This window comes from Botryllus schlosseri, chromosome 1, assembly GCF_051294905.1.
Source record: "Botryllus schlosseri isolate E-star chromosome 1, Bs_hap1, whole genome shotgun sequence".
In the NCBI taxonomy this organism is placed as follows: Eukaryota; Metazoa; Chordata; class Ascidiacea; order Stolidobranchia; family Styelidae; genus Botryllus; species Botryllus schlosseri.
In genome coordinates this window covers 38957587-38976698 of record NC_137236.1, presented here as the reverse complement: position 1 = coordinate 38976698, position 19112 = coordinate 38957587, and the positions used below count along the sequence as shown (strand labels likewise).

The following is a 19112-nucleotide window of genomic DNA, read 5'->3' as shown; positions in this document are numbered from 1 at the left end:
CATCGTAAGCAGATTAGGCGATCATTACTGCATTTCATTCTAAACCGTGTTTTAAGGTAGACCGATGACTAACTAGTGTATGACGGTATTTCATAACGTTGAATTTATTCTACTAATATGTTCACGTATGAGAGAAGCTTTATATAGGAACGTATTGCTGTGTTTAAGAGTAGTCAGAAATCGTAACGTGACAAGTCACAGTCAATATCAGTTCAAATTGGTTTATGATGTTGTAAACATTGACTCAGTTGTGTCGAATGCGCAATAGACTGAACTGACGAACGGCCTGACGGTAACAAAGACTGGCTTTTTTCAACCCATATTTATTATTTATAGCGCATATCTTCGAATGGTCTGATACGTTGCATATTGGATAGGCGTTCTGGGAAACCGAAGGAATCGCTACAGTGTTTTACCGTATCGCCTGATTGCTAAGATGTAATTAATGTCGCGGTACTACAGCATCGCTGTAAACAAGGACGTCAGCCACAAATTTATCCTACTATAAACAGTACAATTACCTATCACAGAAATCGGTAGGGCTAGGTGTCCCGATATGGTCATTTCGTAAGATTTGAATACGACATCTCAATTTTAGGTACTGAGGATATTCGGTGCGCGTTTTCCGAATACCTTCGACCTCAATTAGCATATGGAGTCGAATGTAACTCCGAAACGACAGAATGTGTGACGCATTACGGGTATTTAGACTAATTATTGAAAAAGTCGCATATAATTCAGATGGTGAAGGCGCTGTACTCGATACCGTAATACCATGTTATGCCACTGTTGAAAATCAAGCCATTGGCAATTTGACTTTCAGTGGTCTGATCGAGGTAAACGTTGTTGTTTGTATAAATCTATTTCCAGTGCCGCACTTTATCATGCTTACGTGAGCCAAAAGCCCAAACGCGACAGTCAATCGCCAAAATATATATGTGATAGTTCGCTTAAACTGAATTTCAGTATTGGGTCGTTACTTTGAACACAACTATTTGCACTGATGTGATTTTAATACACTGTAAAATTTGCATCGGTGATAAAATGGGTGATAAAATGGAATCCATAGTCGGTACAATAGTTGCTATCCTCACCTGGTATGCGTCACCGAGAATAAGGTATATAAAAGGTATATTCATAACATACATATGAGTAAATATACTTTAATGAATCGCCGTACTTCTGTTCGCCTGAATCAACATAGCACGTTGTTAAGCTGGCATCAAATGTACTACATACAGTGCGTGATTTTTTTCGTGTCGCATGAGCAGCCAACTGATGTGTCTAGATAAGCTGGAGAAGAAATTGGCTCACAGCACTTTGCTATGCAGTCGTTATTCAACAGTTCATGACATGTCGCTTTGCTGTTTGTGTCGTGTGTCCCGAATCATGTGAGCTTATCTCAAGGACTAATCCAGTGTTTCTGGACACGTGCTCTCTGACGCTCTACGTAACCACTCATGCTTAACCTCCACCATCCAAACAAAAATACATTAACAAATTGCAACGCTCGCTAACAGAAAACATTGATAACATACACAACTTTGAGTAGGTAGCCTGTTTTCCTTGCTACCAAGACCCCCATTTCGGGCTCAATTAAAGCGAATTAACAACGTATTTCTTAAGGTAGTCAATAACAAAGCACTACTACTTCTATATCAAGTAGATAGATCAAGGTATGGCTTCAAATCAGTGGTTCTCAACCCTCTCATAGGAAGAAATAGTTCGCGGCACCCCATAGCACCTCCAGTACCCGACATGGCGAGTAGCGTCGTGCTACGTTGCAACACAAATGGGTCGCGGGTTCGAGTCCAGAATCCCTTTATGATTGTTGGAGGTTTACCAAGGCCCCTCATCACCCTTGGATCTGTACAAGCAGTGTCTTACAAGTCGTCTGGGGCGAAAGTGGACCGTGCTTCAAGTTGGCATCTCATAAATCACAGTAAGCAATATCGGTATGGTGCAACATGACCAGACCATAGATCTCGACGATTTGGCAAGATGAGGAAAAAATAAATAAACAGAAAAAAGTCATGAACCTGTTCCCTGTCAATGTTTTGCCTCCGGCTATGATGGGGGTGACTAAAACAAAGTTCAACAGCTTTGGTGACACCTCAACATCACTAGCCGATTGTCCGAGTGATGACCTTATGTTTAGTTTTCGCCGTCCCAAAAATGCTACAAAATGTTGGGGACCAGCTTATCACTATCATTGACGACGGATGCCCCAGTTGGATTCATGTTGGTAGCAAGTTACGAAGCGTGGGAGATTCTCCTCCCGTACGTCGCTGTTCTCGCAGCGCCTTCACAATAAAAATACAAGAGAAAGACCCGACCAAGGACCAATCCAGGGAACAGATTGAAAATAGCGAGGAAGCATAGAAAGATAAAGATCGAACACTGACATAAGGCTGATGGGTATGCCAGATTGAAAGACCGTAACTGGTCGTTTCGGCATCATGGTATCTGTCCATCGCATCGCATTGCACATTGCACTCTTGAGCGGGTTAAAATAATAGAACCCTCGAATATGCCACACTCAGAATATGGTTTCCGCATTTATTGTTATAGGTCGACCTTGTTTAATACATTTGCTCGCGTCACCCCTGAGCAGTCCAATTGGCACACTAGTGTGCCGCGGCACGCTGGATCAGAAACACTGCTGAACTACTTCACCATCTAATAATGTTTCCAATTTTCCAGGCAAAACTAGGCCCATAATAAATACGTTTTGGCTTGCTTGTAGATATATACGGCGTTACTTCTACTTCTACGTGAGTATCGAAAATGACTGCTTTTGCCACCTCTGACTTATTTTCCTTCAACTTACTCTCATTTCCAGCGGGCGCAATTTCGTCAAAAGTGGTCTAATTTCGGCCACATTACGGTGAAATGTGATCAACACCCCAATCTCCGCATGTTTAATATACACCGGGTGAATGTTCAGTAAATACGGCGCTCTGCTAGAATCGAAACGATAAACATTCCCTGGAGGATATGAACTGGCAATGGGCATATTGCCTTGGCGTGCAATGGCCCAGACACTGCCAAGACCGAGACGCTTGAAAAACGACTCGAGGCTTCCTCATATGATCAAGCTTTACGAGTTTTCCAGCAAATACCGTGGCTAGCTAACCTCGATGCCGATTCTTTAGTCGCTGCGAAGTATTGTCAGATATCGCGCGCAGTTCATAGTTTAAAATTGAATGAAAGTGATGATCGAGATATTTTATAATTTGTGGTAACTATGCCCGTCGCCCATGTCAGAAAGCAGAGCGTTGTACCGACGAATAGTTCCAAAAACGTGGTGTTAAACTGTGTGGCCTATTTTATCTCGATATTGAATTCATGCGGCCCGTGGCTTCTACGAAATTTGAAATGTGGCTTGCGAACAGTTTTGAGTTATCGACCCCTGGTTTAGAAAGTGAGAAGACCACGTGAGATTACGTCTCTGCTTAAACGGTGCGTAAGGATAACTAGAAAATTCTGACCCACCACCTAACAGTCTCACGTCAACCGCTGAGACATATTGACCCCAGTAGTATATAATATCCTACGAATATGCAGCCTTGTTAGAATTAGGACATGAATTCTGCATGATAACCAGAGGGTTCCGTCTGATTATGCAGACATCACTCAGCTCTAAGAAGTACTGTTGCAATGCGTGACACAGATATAGCATATCATATTATACATATGACATACGCCACTAAAAGAATAGTATGGATATACAGCCTGTATTCTAATATGATGTCAAGCAAGCCTAAAGGTATAAAGGCTATATAGAACCACGAAAAGAGGCACGCCTAACTACATAAGGCATCTGAAACTAACGCTTACACGCCGAGGCGTAGTCAACGAATCGCGTCCACAATAGTTGGTGTTTCATGTAACCACAAAATGCAATTGAATAATATATTTATATTGAAATAAACCCGAATATTCACTGCTGACGCTCGTCCAAGGGTAATCACCAGCAACTAGTAGAGAATTGAATACAACGTTTACCATAAATATTACACCATATTACATACGGCAACACGATGAATGAATATTGACAATTCTATCGTCAGTCATCCCTGTCTCTCCGATCTGATGGATTTCCCAAAATGTATGACTTACACTACCCCATCTACGTCTCTTCCGGCGTAGCGGACAGACTTATCAAAAGAATCAGTTCTGCCACTCGAAGTCACTAGCAATTCTTAGGAAATATCCAGATGACAAGTGATTATAACACTAGATCCTGAGTGCTGTAAACATCCGGTATCCTTATTCGTATATTACCGCGAATAATCCGTTTTAAAAGTCGGCGCATCGCACGATATATATGTCGCGTATAATCTAATTATACATTTGGCATCTCCCTGTCAAAACTTCACGCGAATATCGCGAGAACATCTCATGCTGGCGTACGCCGCAACCTTGTCTCAATAACAAAATATCGACGATAAATGACAGCTACACCTTCACGCGGTGAAACGATACGAATTCTCTGAGGACTCGAGGCGTTTGATATCAGGTCTGTCTGACAGGCAATTCCGTTAAAATTTGAGCCGCCGCACGTCTACAAAGGCGACTAAACTAACACTCACATATTCAACCCCGGCTTATATCGAGAGGGTATTTATAAGGCGCAGAGATTAAAACCCCGAGAGGTTTGATAGGATTTCATTGATTATATCAATCTTATTAACCGTACTTTGAATCGATTCGGAAATGCCCATAACATTCTTACATGATGATTTATGTTCACCATATATTTCGCACCACGATGCTGACATAGTACAAGCCTGATTAGTTTCGGAGTACTCTTACTGGAACTATATTTCGGACACGTACTGTACTAATGAGAGTCTTGTGGTCTAAATGGATAAACTGCGTCTTCCTAACGCCACTAAATCAACGATTTCCTGATATTAAAGACCTCACATATGTTACATGCCTATTTGTCGATATCTCAATTTGATGAATACAATATTAACAATTTAACACAGCAAACATAATTGCTACTAACTCACCTGAACTCGTTATGATACGGATGATACGCCAATAATATGAGCATATTTCTTACGGCAGCTCCAATTAAGATATAATTCGAATTCTTACGGTTCAAGACGATTTATCGTTTGTCACCAACTGCTAAATAAACTCACAATGGCAATACTCATGCTCTCATACTCTCTTCTTAAATGCATATTTGGTTGGGAATGTTGATCGCATTTGTACAATTAGAAGCAATAAGTCCAGTAAAGAATATCCAGCGTAATTTACCAATTCCCTGTAATATTACTCTTGTAATCAATTGTCGATTTAATCCATTTCGGTCAGCTGTTCCAATAGCAACCATTCGTTGAGTGTATTGCGTCTGATCGAAGGCAGTTCCGACGAAATCCTGGCGCATCAGTTAATTCAATTTAGTCACCGCGATATTTCAATTTCAGCAATCCGATTAGCAGACGCTGAACTCGATTCAACGCAGGCTTGTAGCATCTATAAACATTGAGAGATAGTTATCTCATTCCAAGCTCCAACGTATAACAGACAATTTTAGTGCGAGACTCTCATACAATCCTGATCAGTGTTCCAATGATCATGTCCATTGTCCATGTTCACTGTTCAGTCTTCAGTGATCATCTCTCGGTACGGAATCTTATAATAGGATCAATTTCTGATATAAGACTGTTCATGAAAGGTTAAAGTAAAATCTCTAAATCAAAAGGCTTACTGCATCTGAAAATCTTTCATTAGAATTAAACATTCAGTATCTGCGAAGGAAATTCAGTCGCGAACTATATACTTGATTACTTTCCATATCACTTGTTTAACGCATATGCGTGGGGAGATTTGATCTTCCTTGTTAGCAGATGTGGTCATGATCAGTGACTAGGATCTTTTACTTATTCGGAGAACTAAGGTACCTTTGCTTACCTCAACTACTTACTCAGGTATTTGACGGGACTGTTAGCCATTCAGAACTTCAGTATACAGTTGAATGATTGAGACGAACAGATGGCCTAATCTCAACTCAACTCAGGCGAAATTACTTGGGTTTACTTCAATACGAATACATTATTCAATTGTACACTTACTTAAATCCACTTCTATACTTGAACAGATTTTGAGGAAAGATCGCCGTTCACACTTTGATTTGGGTGCCTTGGAATCGACTCTTATCAAGATACACCAACCACGCCTATGCGTACAGAAGAAGCACGTGAGCCATCTAAAAATTGTACTTTCAGCTTAGAAGCTCTCTTCACCAAGATTTCCTAACGATGACGTCATATTTTGTGATTCGATTGCTGATATACAATGTTCCTTCCAATTCTCTACTCGTTATTGACAATTACGTCAGAAGAATCAGAAGAGTGTCACCCGAAAATATTTGGGTTCATTTCAATATGAAAATACTATGTTACTATCCAATTGTATATTCAAGTTTTGTGCCTTCACGAAGCTCTGCAAATATATTTCTTTATTCCTCAACACTCTTCCGCGTGAGTAACAACTCTGACCACTTTGAATAGGCCTACATCTGCTTGCAAATCACTGCCACAATAAGCGGAGACTCGACTATATCTTCAATACCGTCAACGATGCGTCTGCTCCTCTTGATATGATATAAGATTTCGCATGGCTCCGTACGCGCTACACAATTACTATGCATTTACAGTCACATATTCGTCACGGACACAAGCTTTTTTCTCGCGAAATCCTGAATTATTCAAATGCAAACCGGTGTTTCGTAAACATCCCATTTTAAAAATTCAAGCCGGCATCTCACAAAACACAATTACAATACCGCCATGGGACGCTCTGAAAGCTTGCCCGTGGTGTATAATCTGCGACGATACAAGGTAATGTTCACGGCCGTGATTCCAATACATGTAATGACCTGACTTATTTTACTACAGCTTAGTATAGCAATACACTGGTGCCGCTTTCTGCCTCGTAATTCTGTTTAAAGACTAATAAAATGAGCGGGCAACGCATAACGACGTTTCGTCTAGGTTGAGTTATTTACTCTGCGATTATAATAAATAAAGTCTCGTGGGAACATGTGCTATCGGCAATGGATCAAAATCAGTTTTGTGTCACGACGGTAACTAAATTCTGGGTATTAGTTACGTTCAAATTTTGACCTCACTCAAACATTGCTTCGACATTTGCGAATCTAGTCTTTTAGACGTGATGAATTAGTTGGTCCTATTATATTGATCTTGCCTTAATTCGTAAACTCGACTAAACTCAATATCCTGTGTCTTGATAGAGAATAATAATGCAGTGTTCTCAAAGGTAATTAGCAACGATGATTAGGTTGTTAGGAGACTCAGCGATGTACTCAATCAATGACTAACTATTGAGTCAAATTAGTCCAAAATATGACAAATTGGTGCACAAATGCTGCAAATACATTCCTTGGACCTAAGAACGAGTCAAGTACGTATACGCTCAACTGCTCTGTTCTAATCTATAATGCAACGTCCTAATCCACATTGTAGAGCAGAGGTGATCGAATTACACACTGCCAAAGTCTCCAGCAATAATATATAAATGTCGAAAAATCTCGTTAAAATCGAATTAGCAGCTTAATCAACGACTCAACTTTTCCTTCATGTATTTGAAATTTTTACAGTTGAAATAAGTCTTAGCAGGGCAGGGATAATAAGGAAATTCTTTGCTCTTGATCGATGGTGTAATAGCTCGCCTGCAGTTGAATTTAATTCTACTACCCGTTTATTAATTGCCTTCTAAAACGCTCATAACGTTAATATACAATGTGTATTGGGCACCATTATGTCAGTATATTGGTGACTTGATTAGGTACTGCACCGGAACTATATTTTGAATACTGCCTTAAGTAATCAGACTCTCTTGGCTTACATAAAAACAGTAAAATCCTACCGCTACTAAATCACAGATTTCCTCACATTACTCGGTCTAGCTTGCTAGCAAACCAACTAAGTCAGTTGCCTTACATAACGCTTTACGCTAGATACAGATGCTATCTCCCCGTTGGTATGAAAATATCGCACATGGACAGATCGAAACATACCTCAATACTACTTTATACTACTTTTCAATTGGAAGTGTGTAAATTACGTTGTTTTGCGTAAAAATATGTAAAGTTGAAGTCCAAGTATACTGTATATGTTCATAGTCTAAAATGAAAACCGCTCGAGTAAGCAATGCAAGTATTGACAAAATCTACTTGATTATTCCGAAAATATAACAGTACCTCGTTACTAGCTATACTTTGGAGTAGGCCTGATTACCAATTTATAACGAAATCCCTGCTCTATACTAGTTATTTGTTACTGTCTGCAATTTGGAATTGCTAAGAATGCCAAATTCATTCAAGACTTATTGATAAACTCCGGGTGGTCTTAAATCAGCGCCAATAGGAAATTTGAAGTTTTGATAACAGTCAATGATGTCGGTCGAGAGCATTGTTTACATTCCCACAGAAACCGATGGATATCTGGAAGAAATGTTCAATCGTGTGACCAATCGATCATATTGTAGCGGCAAAATCGTGACAGAAATCTCGCGCGATTTCATCGCTGATGCCAGTGGGATGCGGCGAGGAATACTACAGCAATGATGATAACGATAAGGACAAGGTTTCATTGTGTCGTTAATCCAATACAGCTCTATACGCCCAAAACCTCATTAGCTTAGACTAATCTAATGAAGGTAACGGGTTCGAGTCTGAGCGAGGTCGACTCCAGAATTCCTGCCCAAGTATTGGAAGTTTATCTAGGCTCCTCCTCGCCACGTGATCCACGTAAGCGGTGTCTTATAAATAGCCTAGACGTGGCTCGTGCTACAAGTCGGTAAATACGGAATCAAAATAAAGAATATCGACCTGGTATAAAACGAGCAATCAAGTCGAAAATCCATGAATATCAAACAAACAAAGAAATAGAGTACTGGAAAAAGGTTTTGTTAATAAGCGTAAGAAGTCGAACATTCAGGAAGCGGTTCCTAACCTGGTGAACGATTACGGTACGCTAATCTGCAGGCATTTGTCAAAAATCTACGACATTACACAACTAATACATTGATGAAAAATATAGATGGTATTGAACACTGATGCACAAAACGAACTGGGCACCACCAGCAGTGCTAAATTACCAAATCCTTTAAAACATAATTTCCACTCAAAACCAAAATATTATGAAGAATATTTACTGCCAACCTGTGTAAATTCTGCCCTATGAGTAACGTGTATGTCTTGACCAACCACTGAACCAGGAAGAATGGCTTGGCGAGCCCATGGGTTTCAAGTGAACCCTTGGTGTTCATGCGAACCGCAAATAAGGGTTCAGACATCATCGACCAATTAGCAATAACTACAAGAGATAGAAGTGGAGATGTGGTAATCTTTACGTTAATGATGTAATTCTTGGTGGAAAAGCGGGTGTGATTTCAATACGATATCAATATTACCATTTCAATATCAATGAAAGAAATAATGTATATAAACAATACAACAACAGTGATGTGAATGATATTAGTATATTGTCTATACAACCACTTTGGGAGATATTCAAGTTCATCTTCGCTTACCGCATGCCATATAGGCCTACAGACGCAAACCATCTATACTGGCCTATAACACTAACAACATTTATATCACTAACTCTGTTGATTGGTTACTTGATGCTATCACCGTGGTCAACACTGCGACGTTACCTATTGCAATTTAGCAATCCCCGCATTCGGCTGGATCTATCTGTTAGAACAAGTGAGATTATGGAGCACACGCGAATATATTATTCACGATCAGTCGATCATCCTTCCAAGCGAACGGCTGCGATCGTCTCATCATTGAATATCTGATGCCCGACGTTACTGCGTTCTGACTGGCAGATAGACGCGGCAGATATTCAAAGCACTGACCTTGTGTTAGTTTCGGAATCAATTCACGTCCATGCCCGCATGCTACAGTTTCAAGTGGTCTGTATGCGAGCAATTTTCTATGCTAGTAGATGCGGTGTAATTCCTCCCATACCGCAGTTGCACGCTGTCGGTCTTATACTTGAGAGTTTTGCCTATGTGGTCAATTGAAGAATGCTACCTATGGCATTGAAGAGGGATTGATGACGTAACGCAATTCGTATCTCGAGTGCAGAATGGCTTTAAAAGGTATCAGACGTCTTTACGACTTTGAGCCTTTTGTCGATACGATCGTGATGTTTGATTTTAAATACCGGTTATACGTATACGATGACGTAATCAGGCAGTGAAATCATGTACTGCTTGCTACCAGCAACTGGGAATGTTATTATGCCTGTTGATATTTGAATCGATTAAAATAATAATTTGTCGATGACGAGATTGTATGAGTAAACAGGGGTGGTTAAAGTTGTCGACGTTGGTACGTACAGGGTTAAGTAACAACGTATGTCTACACAATTATAAGTATAGAAGTCAGGATTTCCAAGACCTGCTAAAAACTAATTGGCTGTAAAAATTGAAGAATCGTAAAGTACTCGATTATGTATGTTTAATATAAAATTGAATATTATAATCATATTGAAATGAACCCGAACATTTTCGGCTGACGCTCGTCAGGGGTAATCGTCAGCAACTAGTCGAGATTTGGAAAGAGCATTGTATATCAACAATTGCATCACAAAATATGACGTCACCGGCATGAAATTCCGAATAATCGGGGCGAAGAAAGCGTTTAAGCTCAATATACAAACTCCCATGTAGGCACAGACTTGGCTGCCGTTTTTTGATAAAAGTCGACTCCCAGGCACACAAATGAAAGTGTGAACGGCCTCTCCTGACCACACTGAATCTGTCATACCGATCATATTTCGCGTACGCAGGATCATCCAACAAATGTCTGGCAATGGCCTTTGCCTGTTTTGAATCAAGCTTCAGGGGATGAGTCAAGGGTGAACCTTTCACCGAGCGTGAAGAGCGTGTTCTAATCAGTGGCACTAGGGGCGCCAAAATGTGAGGTGATGACCTTTCTTTTTTTTTTACCCAACACCACAAGATTTCCAGTAAATATAATTGAAAAGATTTAAAATATTTCAAAATTTGGGCAGCATTCTCAACGAAAGCCATTGTCTGCAGCATTTGCTCACACGCCATTGGTTCTAATATTCTATCTAGGACATGCTGCTTTATGCGGTCCAGCCTACGTTGTTTCGTTTTTCTCACGTAGCCACAATCATGGTGGCACTTATATTCATGAACTACATTACTTTGTTCCAGTGCAGGAAGAACGTCTTTGCGTGTCGTGGGGATATATATATATCGGCTTTCAATTAAATAAAAGGGCAAAAGAAAACAGGAAACAAAGGAACATCAAGATAATCAGTTTTGGGCCCTTATTAAGCGCCTCCAGCGTGGGCGGTCGTGGGCGTCTTCGATCGATAGCCCGCGTTGCGCTAGCTCGGTCTCTATTGTTGAGCGCCATGTGGTTCTATTCCAGCCACCTCTGGAATAGAGCGTGGGTCGTGGGGAGCAGTTGGGTTGTCGTAATGATCACGTTGGTCGTCACTGTGTCGTAACTGGGGATGGTGTGAACCTCTGAAAGGTTCAGGTTCGTATGAACGCGAACCTTTTTGAAAGGTTCAGTGTGATCGCGATCGTGAATTTCATGACGTCACGTGACGACATATTGCTAATTCAAGCCCTACATTTCAGTGAAGTGATAGCCTATAATAATGTACACGATACCTTGTGACGAATTGGCCGACTCGGGTCACACAATGCCACAATGTTGAAGTACCTACTGACGTTTTAAACGTTGTCAAATGTACCAACTATGGGGCAATAAAATAAAATATACTATAATATTCCCATAAATATCTTCCCATATTTTCCGTCGCTTTGCCACCAATTTCGACTAGGACTTGCATTGCGAGGGAGTATAAGCTTACGCGGTAACGGTCTAGGCCAGACCGGACAATGTATTCGGCGTGACAGTATTGCTACCTTGATATTGAGCAGAGGGTTCACGGGTTTCTATACTTGCTACCAATATTACCCAATACCAAGTTATACAGCAGTAGCCAACACTCCGCAATTGCACGGATTTGGTCTTTATGATACAATAAACATATGATGAAATCAAGATTGACCCCGTATACGCCTGCTAGATTTTTTACATCAGACAACGACATCGATTTCATTGATAGGTTGAATAAGTATCTTTCGCTGACCACCTACATGTAGCACATTTCGTTCTTGATGTTGTGTGATTACGGGTCAAGCTCACAGCAGAGAGTCACTAAATCTTCACAAACGGAAAGCTGGATATTTCGAGCAAGTAAAATTTTTGAGATTTCATAGTGCATGCTCGTTTAGTGTTGATTTTATATTCTTCCATACAGTTGCCCGCAATTGATAAGCGATAAATCCCACTCAAAGATGTTGAAATCACGTGAAAATTGTAATGTATGAAAAAGGTTCACATTGCAGAACGTACCAAGATTCGTTTGTGGACGTTAAAATTAACTGAGTTTCACAACAGAACGCGAACGTGATCCTCACGTTCACACCATCCCTATAGTCGTAACATGTTCTGACGGTAGAAACCAAAAGCGCATGTAAAGGACCAATCCATGGCATATATAGTTCACCGTAAACAACTGAAGATTTACGTGTGGAAGTAGTAAAGATTTGTATGCCGTTGAGTAGGTTGTACAAGTAAGAAAAATCACTTGAGCTGTCTGAAAATAAATGGGAAGTAGCCTACTTCGTTAATGACCATATCTGGTGGTAAAACGAAATGTATCCAGTCTGCTTTAGCTAGAGCTTAAAGCAATCGCCAGAAATAGTTGCACATAAAGGTCGAAGAATAAGGTTTGTTCGAAACTATACTGTTCCAAAATTGATTGGACCATTATCCAAACGACCGGAAATATGAAGCATACGATAATGCACCCGTAGTTAAAGAAGTGTGTATTTACACTCGTGTACCACCCGCGATATAATTGGTATCAATATGTACCCCTGGTACACCAAACCAGAACCTAACTCGGACTTACACAACGATATAAACCAAACACAACATTTTATTCCGAACGATGCCTGAATCTAGGGCCTCAGGAAATTATGAACGTAAGCACGTAGTATTTATAAACAAGATATATTTCCGAGTTAGGTCATGTGGTCGTTTACTAACGTTTGGGTGCAAATGCACACTTTTTTCGCTGAAATAGTATACGGTCAGTATTGCTGAGCAATGTACAGTACAATTTAATAACCGCCTTTCTCTTCTCCGGAATCAATGATGTCCTATATTTCAACGAATGTCAATTACAAATTTTCAAGATTTAAAAGTCAAAACGTAATTGGGGACTATACTGGGTGTGGGGTTCGAACCCACGCGGACATTTGTCCATTGGAACTTAAGTCCAACGCCTTAACCACTCGGCCAACCCAGTTCTGCGATCGTGTAGAGCATTAATCAGTATGTTGAGTGATCATGCCTATATGTTGGCCCAACATTGTTGGGCTATATCTGGAACAAGACAGGGATTTCTATATATCTGCACCCGACATGTCGCACTCAAATTCAAGGTAATTATGGAACTTGTACGGATACATTCACTGATCATTCAATGGCTTCCCACGAGTAAGTCATCATCCTTCACCTTTCACCAATCTACAGTCAGAAGAGACATCGATTACGTTAGGAGGTATCCGTGTAACTATGTTCCTAATGCGAGATCTCACGCGTTATAGTCCCGCTGGGAGTTATGAGATGACATCCGCTCGATTGATATGCATGAACAATGGGATTCACTGTCAAGAACCATGATTGAATTCAATTTGCTTACCGATTGCGAATTTCGGATCCTATTACTAGAGGGAATATCTCAATAACGATGATTTTGATGCGTGCAGTTGAGTATCGACCATAGAGGAAATGTCACACGAATTGAATGATAGCATTTAGATTGCGATTGATTTGACAGTCGTAATAATTAGGGCTGGGCACAATGATTCGAGTACTCGAATCTGAATCGAGTACTAATTTTAATGATTCGAGTCGAGTAGTAAAATACGATTATTTCGAGTACTGAAATTATACGCTACTCGCAACTGAAAGTGAATTTATCAACGAGAATTATAATTTTTATACCATTTTCCACTGAGGAACCTTGAAACCTTGATTGGCCGTGTCCCAGCATGCGAGACATAGTATAAAGCTACAAACTCTACTGAAAATAACACATTTCCAAAGTCATAATCATTCCACAACATTGTCTACAAGTGCAATGAGACTGGTAGGGTCCAAAAATAGCAAATTATCTTTGATGTGACGGATAACATGCATTTTATTCTTTGTGGCGGCGTAAAAAGTACACATTTTAACTTTCACGTAGAAGAATCTGGTGTGATGTCATAATGAGTGATACTCGAATACTCGACTCGACTCGAACCATAATACGTGATTCAGAATCGAATCACTCAGGTACTCGATTTTGCCCAGCCCTAGTAATAATATCCCTCGTTTGTGCTCACCCCTGCCAAATCAATGACATGCTTAAATCAAGTAATAATACTTATACGCGAGTTAGGCGGACCATAATCTGACATATTCACTTCAAGTAAGACACATGCCAACCCATCTTCGTCACTTGTCTTTTATACATTCTGTCTCATTACTTTTAACTCAGTGCAGATCATCTCATTGACGTGTGATAGGCAATGGCGGGTGCTTGATTTAAAATATCTTCAGTTCCTTTCGATACATAGCGATATTGGGATGTTTTTGAATGGATAAGAATATCACTAAAAGACTGACTGACTGAGCTTCACGTTCTTTTGACTCCTTTGTTGGGTCAGGAGAATGTATACTTTGGCTAACACATTTCGTTCGAAAGAATACAATACGGCATGGATTTTCGAACCCGTTATAATTACATCTAGCCTGCTTATACCTCCAACTTTGTAATCATCTGCTCTTATGACTTCGAACGAGTACTCTGACTCTCCTCTGTGCAATATACCAGTATAAGCAGCCTTCAAAGTATTGTTTGGTCTCGAAACAAGCAATGCAACATATTCGATATATCAATCACTAAACCGGATTAGTTTCAACGGGGATATGTTTAGAATATGTCATTCAAGTCTACATTCATTGCAGTATCACTTATTAACTCGAATAATGTAGTATTAGAAGCAATGTTAAATTTTAGTACAGTCTGTCACCTTTATGTATGAATTAATTGCAAGACAGTGCAATAGACGATTGTTTGAAATTACCGATATGCGATGTAATACGTCCTGTATTTAGTACGTGTGTGCTGACCTCATCACTGGCTAAACACGTGTGTAACTACAGAATAGACACTTACGTGATCTTGGACACGAACCAATCAGGTTGCAGCAGGATGTAAACAAAGCACAAGGCCGGGCAAGCTTACTATGAGCGCTTATGGAAAAGGGTTGAAAAATGAAGGTATTTAGCAAAATAACATTGAATTGGGAATAGCTGACTTTGCTGAATGATAATAACGTAGAGCTAGTATGTATTTGCAGTGTTCTAACCTACAATAAACATGAATGGTGACAAGCACTCATCTGCATGGTACGTCCAAATGAATGGATTTCTGACAACTTTTCGGATGGAGCAACTATTGCTGTATTATCCTTATAGTACTTAGTCGTATTCTATAGGATTGTCGTACCGAATAGCATATATTAGATTCATCTTGAGTCAGGATATGTGGGGTATTCATTATGTGGGCTTGGCGTTATATGCGTTCTATTTATGGAATCGTATAGTACAGTCACAGTCCACAGTCTGCATCATTAACTAGCAAATTACTGTTACACTGGACACTTGTCTGCATATTCAATGGTCATAAAATTATGATATATGTTAGGCAATATGATCCGTTCCCAGCTGAAATCGTCATTTTTTGTTCTAGCTCATGTATTGAATCAATCAGGACAAATGCCGGATAGACACTGTGCTAATAGCCTGCGTAACTTGGAGATGGCTACCCAGACCGTTCCTGGTGTGCGCTTGTACCTTACCCAGAGCCAATAACATACGGAAGGTTGTAAAATCTGGATAAAGGCATGTGGACTTCATTGTAGTAATCTGAATTCTCATTTTATTAATAAAATGACATATCTATTATTGTACCAAAAATATTGAATCGCGACATAATTTCGATGAAACAATTCTGTGTTTCAAAATGAGTTCAATCTGAAATACAGTCACACTTGATGCCACAATCGACTTGGTGTGTGTCTCGGTTTATTCCACTCCAGTTTTACTGCTTGATGGCATGTAATGGATTGAAATTGTTGAGAGCAATATATTCAAATTGGTAGCGGTGATACGTTGCATGAGTCGGACGAGTACGCCTTGATAGGTGCCTGCATAGCAGTGTTGCTCTGTAAAATAAACATATTATATATTTTGTGCAGGCTTGATGGAAATCTTTAATGAAGCTGCAGAAAGAGGAAGTCGATGGATAAAACGCAAGAAAATCAAATTTCTGGGAGAAGCAGAAGCTCAAAACAGGAAACTGGTCCAGGAAAATTACAAATTGCTAGTCAAGTTCAGTTCTCAGAGGAGCATCATAATGTCAAAAGATGCGGAGAAGCTGAAATTTTATGCTAGACTACAATATATAGGCTACTTTCTGAATTGCCCGACTTGTCCTACTGACATCAAATTTATAGTATTGCTGTAAGGATATTATTAAACCATTGGGTCAACCGTATGTAACTGCTTCATTAAATTTCGATTTAGCCATGTAGATATGTGGTTCTCAAAAATGCACCATTTGCATTCATTCATGATTTCTCAATGATTATTGAATGTCAATAAATCACATACAGCTTTGAAAGGATTGATGGATTGTGGTGCACTTACTTTTGTGCAGTAACTGTTCACAGGAACCATTTCAGATCGAAATATTAGTGAAATATGTGGATTCGACAAGAAATGTGAGAAAATGATGGAGTTCAGCTATAGTGAACCAGGAAATGCTATCATGGCAGAAAAGGGATTCGATTCACTATTGAGTCTGAAATCAAGAAATAGAATCTAGATTTAAATATTTCTGGACATGATTTGGCACACCGTCGAATGCCTGAGCCAGACTGTTCCACAAGAAGAAAGATGGCGAGACAACGTATTCATATTGAACAGCTGATCGGAAGAATCAAGGAGTATAAAATTTTGTCTGGTGTCATACTATGCAGCATTGTGTCAACTAATCAAATATGGACTAATCGCTTACTCTAATTCGAGATGGAAAATTAAAAAAGAATGATGCAACATATTCAGCAATTGTGAAAATTCAGTTCCATTGTGAATATCGTAATGCCTAATAGCATGCTACGGATCGTAATTGCGCGGTGACATGGTCAATGTATCAACAGTGCATGTCTATTCATACTATATTCCAGTGGTGTGCATTGAAGCGCATTTAGATGCCCAATTTGTGGAATGAACGATTCTCCAGGTGAAAATGTTCTAGGACAGTGGTTCTCAACCTTTTAGGCTTCGCGGACCCCCTTTGACCGTCACGGACCCCCTCAAGTTTTAGTTCAATTTTAGCTCTATCATGGTGCAAATTCATCCATCTTGTGCAAATACGAACTTTAGGCTTATGATAAACAGCAAAATAATGATTTTTCTTGAAAATCACATCATCTTATTTATGTAGAAGTTGGTAGACTTTTATTATTTCAAAGCTAATTTTGCTGCTGTATTTCTTGAAGTACGTGGTCGTGTCTTGAAAATCCGCGTCTTCGTTTTGACATGAGCGAGGAGTGCCTAAAATCATTTCCGCAAAGATAGATGAAGGCTAATGCAATATTTAATGCACAACGCTTCCAACGATACTTTTGGTGTGGTCGCAACATTTATGACACCAAAATGAAGAAACATATATTTTATGAACATATCACGTCCAGTATCTGGCGTAGGGACGGGCAGCATACGGACCGCTGGCCGGATTTACCCCGTAGAGAGTTTCTACCGTTAAGGTGAAATCCTAATCTAAAAGTAAAGACAAATTTTATGCACCAAAGAATGGATCCACGTTTTCCAACCTGAGAAAGACTGTCATGAATCGACTTGTTCTGTTCAGTTTACATATATATTTAGGAGCAAACATTTTCGACCATGAACAATTGAACATTAACAAGACAAGGCTGCATACCAATATAACTGGTGATATGAATTTCAGGGTTGTAGCGTAATGCATTGATAGCAACGAAACACTCCTTGTTCAACAAAAAAAACCAGCCATGTCGATAGGGCATCCGCAATAACAATGCGCCAAATCTGATAGCTGAGCTTTAAGAGCATTGTCCGATTTATGATGCGTCTCTAAACAGCAATATGTTTGTATCAGCAGGTTATTGGAAAATTGGTAAGGAAAATGAATTTCCACACTACGATAATAGTTCATGTCAGACGATTATGATGATGATATGATTCATGAGGTTTTAGCAGTTGTGGTGTGAAACTGCCTCATGCTTTCTCAAATTGAAAAATAAAATAAAAATTAGGTTATCAACCAATTTGAAAGTTAGAGGTCTCGCAGACCCCCTGAAATTGCTTCGCGGACCCCCGGTTGAGAAACGCTGTTCTAGGATTATTTGTATTTGGTGGAATGTTATAAAACTGAAGACTGCAGAGTGCAGATACACCAAAATCTACCTTGAGGTAGGAGTTGATCGGTTGCGAATACGGTTGAGAGATTGCTTGTCAATCACGATCGAGCTCACTGATGCTGATGCAAATCACAATGTAGTCCTTGTATCTTCAGGTGCTGGATTGTCTTAATCAATGCATATGTATAAGAGCATATATCAGAACCTAAGGTGAAAATAAATCAGGGTTACAATATATCTATTGCAAGAGTCTCTGACAAAATGTCATTTTCCTTACTCACCCTGTCTTACAAGTGCAAGACGAATCAATAATGGATTTTCTGAGAATGTGTATTTTCATTGAGTGCGATATCTTACTTTTCCGCAAGTTGCGATAACATTGGCTGTTCACCAGAATATTGCTTCCACAAAGAGTGGATTGCCTCCTCAATCTTTGTCTCTAAGTCGTGTACGTAGCGCTCCATGAAATACTTCGTAGTTTT

The 19112-nt window shown here is 39.7% G+C and overlaps 1 non-coding gene across 1 annotated transcript; it reads right to left on the bottom strand.

The window, feature by feature from the left end:
• Positions 1-13338: 13338 nt before the first annotated feature.
• Trnal-uaa (transfer RNA leucine (anticodon UAA)) lies at positions 13339-13421 on the bottom strand. Its single transcript has one exon. It is a non-coding gene; the product is annotated as a tRNA-Leu (tRNA).
• Between the last annotated feature and the right edge of the window lie 5691 nt (positions 13422-19112).